This window comes from Trachymyrmex cornetzi, unplaced genomic scaffold (genome assembly GCF_001594075.2).
Source record: "Trachymyrmex cornetzi isolate Tcor2-1 unplaced genomic scaffold, Tcor1.1 scaffold45, whole genome shotgun sequence".
In the NCBI taxonomy this organism is placed as follows: domain Eukaryota; kingdom Metazoa; phylum Arthropoda; class Insecta; order Hymenoptera; family Formicidae; genus Trachymyrmex; species Trachymyrmex cornetzi.
The window spans coordinates 650,411-654,760 of NW_017299289.1; positions in this window are offsets into that span (position 1 = coordinate 650,411).

Here is a 4,350-nt window from a genome sequence, read left to right on the forward strand (position 1 = left end):
ATTATTAATTATTTATTAATTATTTATTAACACGTTCGAATTTGCAATGCTGCCATTGCTAGATTAAGTCAAAAGCCCTCTAGTGTCGAAAAAACGAGACGTACATTTTTCCCTAATCGGCCTAATCGATACTGGTCGACGATGACGACAATTGCTAGATTAAGTCAAAAGCCCTCTAGTGTCGAAAAAACGAGACGTACATTTTTCCCTAATCGATACTGGTCTACGATGACGACAATAATAACGACGTTTTCTTAAAAATCAGAGATTCAGAGTTTGCATCACGATATCTCCGCTCGTAGGGCACGTAGAAAAAAAATAAAAGCACTTTTATCATACAATTCGTGTGGTGGCTATCGATTGAGCATACATAGAACGCGATCGGTTCAGCCGCTATATGAGATCCGATAACCTCGATCGGCCGCAACGCTTCGGTTCGCGTAAAGGAGGCACGGCAGTGTCGCTACGCGCAGCTTAGCGCCGAGACACTACCAGTGTCTCCAGATTAAATTAATTGAAAAAAATCTAGCACGGATTCAAAAGCGAAAAAAAAATGCATGCGAATCGAGAAGCGGTGAAACAAATAAATAGTGTAAAAGCTGTTGAAACAGAGATCGGTTTCCCTTATTACGTCCTGTATTAACAGAAAAAAATTGTTTTCGATCTGATGTTTGTATTTTTTCAATCATGCTCGATTGCGTGACGGAAATGATAGATCGATCAGGCGACAAGCGCAAAATATGAGAACTTATACTATTTCATAATGTAATTTAATATAAACTGGCTTTAACTCGTGTTATCTTACATTGCTTGTCTGGTTGTACTATTATATTACGTTGTGTATCCGTTTACATTATTAATAAATTAATCATGTATATGATCCTTTTGCATCCGGCAGTTCTAATAGTTTATTTTCGGTCGTAGCCTGATGTGTCGGATGTAGATGCGGCTCTCACGTTAGCAAAGAATTGGAATAGATAGGCGAAAGAGCCGGAGTTTAGAATTATCTGTAGGAACAGTAGAGATCGCGCGGGCAGACTCGTGTAATGAGATGATTGGGCGAGCAATTCACCGCGTTCCCTCTTGTTCGCAGCACGCAATAGATCGGACTACAGCTGGATCGTCATTCGAAGCATCGACCGCTTAATCCCATAAAGCTTCACAACATCCTACTAAATAGAGTAATTAATAATTACGAAGGAACGCCCCCTGCGGTTAATGTCGCTTGTGTATTTTATTGAAATTAATCATTGTTGAAATAAGATATAACCTTTTGTAATTTGAAACAATCATATTTACAAGTATTATCAATACACGAAACACTAGAGATTTTATTTAAAAAAAATTAATGTACATAAATGAATATCCCTTATGAAGCTTTTTATAATGGACATTTATTTATTAAAAATTCAAATATGTTTCAAGCCTATTCGAGTCCAAACATCAGATGTGATTGTGTATCAAATTATTTATTGTATTAATATAATCAATATACGTTTCGATCCCTGTATCGGATCCTTATCAATATCTCTTGACTACTAAGTATACATCAATATGCTTCCTAGAACACTATATGATCATATGCATTATATAAACAATTATAAACAAATTACACCGTTAAAATTTAAAATTTCCCTTACATGATATAATTTTAGTTATAAACGACAATCACATTACTAGTCATGTCGGTGGTCAACAAGCAAATGTCATACCACACATATTACCAATAATCTTATAATCAATACACATGAAAGTCAAATGATCGTCAATAATATATAACGGAAAGATTGAAAACTAAACTTTTGTTAACAAACATTCATAGGCTGAGTTCAACCTATCAGTATCAATTTGTAAATTCAAGGTATTTTCCTATCTACGTATGTGTATCATTTCTGATGTAAGCCTTTTATTTAGAATTATCTCCTCGTCAATTGTTTATTATTAGAGTTAAATAAATAACAAGAGAAAGTATCATTTGTGTTTTACTTTTTAATTTGATAGAATTTAACTTGATTGGTTAAGATTGTAGCATCTGGGTTTTAATTTTTCATTTGATACCTTAATTTTTTTCGAAGAGTAAAGTTACCATTACTTGGGTTGGAATAAGAAGAACTTCAATAAGAATATCCTTGAAGAAAAATTAAAACTACCATTAATTGGGTTGAATACTTATGTTAGTATTATGTGCAAAGAGAGAGAGGACCGATATCACCAACTCGATTAAGTCGAATCGGTGATTAACTGTCAAGCATAAGTGGTCAGTTCTACTAAACAGCAAACATGATGAAACCAGCCCGAATGATTCTTTACGAAAAGCACGCACGCTTAGCGTTTTTTTTTTACCTATTTTTAAAAAGATAAATTTGTATAAATAACAAGAAACAATACCATTTATGTTTTACTTTTTAATTTGATGGAATTTAACTTGATTAGTTAAGATTGCAGCATCTAGGTTTTAATTTTTCATTTGATATATTAATTTTTTTCGAAGAGTAATAATTTTTTACAGAGAATTAAAGTTGTCATTACTTGGGTTGGAATAAGACGACCTTCAATAAGAATATCCTTGAAGAAAAATTAAAACTACTATTTTAATTGAGTTGAATACTTGGGTTTTATTCGATTCGATAATACGTAACAGCATTAAAACAATATTATTCGAAAAACAGTGTTTTAAATAAATACTTCGACATATTTAGTTGATCAAGAATATTTATTGCGTTGATTAATATTTAATTACTAAATAATTATAGAAAGTCATTGTATTTAAATGTTGGTAAGGAAAATTAAATAAAAACTTTATATTTTAAAAATATTTAACACACATAACAACATAGATCGAGGCTTCTGGAAGTGGCTAAGCCTCTATCTTTATTTTTATCCATTAAATATACATAAAACGAAACGACGCTATAATCAACAGAAAATATAGTGAGTTAGTATCAAAAACAAATACATATCTATCCACCCAGACGAACATTTCGATTTGAAGGACACAACTTTATCTCTTCATAAAACAGTAATACAGTTTTTCTATTGTTTATACTATACTTTTAAAACTGACACATGTACCACCCATATATGTATTTGAGTCATACTTTACATATTAATCATTATCATCGGGATTATTTCAGGTTTATAGTCTTTGTTTTATCGTTTTATTAACTTTATATATTTCGTGCATAAAATGAACATGTTTTCATGATTCAAAATATGATATTTGTATATCTGCAATAAATGTATAAAGATATAAGAAAATGTAGGTACTTGTTAGACTCGAAAACAATATCTTAACTGCATTTCTTGGGCTACACGTCTGCAATAAATCGCAAACGTACATATTAATACTTCTTAAGCTTTAGTAAATAATACAAAACGCGATTGCTTTATTTATCGATAACTTTTGATATAATTTTTGTTACGACAATTATGCACGCATTCGGGGAAGAAGCAAACACCTTTCCTAGAGCTAATGCAATCGGTAAGACCAATCCGAAAGAAACATTAGATGTTATAAGCATTAATCATTTCATAATTAAATCTTATACTCTATAGCAGAATTTTTCTTATTTTATATATAAACGAAAAACTGTTTTATATATAAACGAAAAACTGTTTTTTGTAGTTTAAGCTGGAATTCACATCCTCAGTCACCGTTGTAAGTATATGGACGAGAAGGTGTCATTATATATATATATTAATAAAAACGTAGGATAGACTTTTGAAAAGGTGAACCCCCAATTTTCTTGTCGCTTGACATACTACTGTATTTTGATGCCCTAATTACAAATATGATTATGAAAATTGCCGACAAGATCATTTTCAAGATCATTAACACTTGTAATATATGTAGGAAGATTGTAATTATTATTTATTACTTCATATACATATTTACCATTCTTATTCCTTCATAAAACTTTATAAACACATTTTATAAGTTAAAGTGTCATCATACGCGTTTTATTTATATGCATTATTTGTAAATTTTTCATAAGCCGTACATACCTCCCCTCTCCTTCTATGAGTAGCCATATATCCCATCCCTATGGGATATGCAGCAAAAGTATAAGGTTTCAAAAAGTTTATTTTTTAATATGAAAAATAAATATTTCGGATTTCTAATATTTTTTTCATAGTAGTAGACAGTACAAAGTTTTTACTGATATAATTCGTTTACTAAACACATACTAAATAATACTTAATAAATTAAATTTTTGATAGGTGCGGCGTATTTACCGGAGTTACCCTATCTTTCCTAGTAGCGATTTATTAACAATAACTGATTAAATATTCAGGATATATTGAATTAATACAGGGCCAATATTGTACGAATAAATTGTATTAACAGAG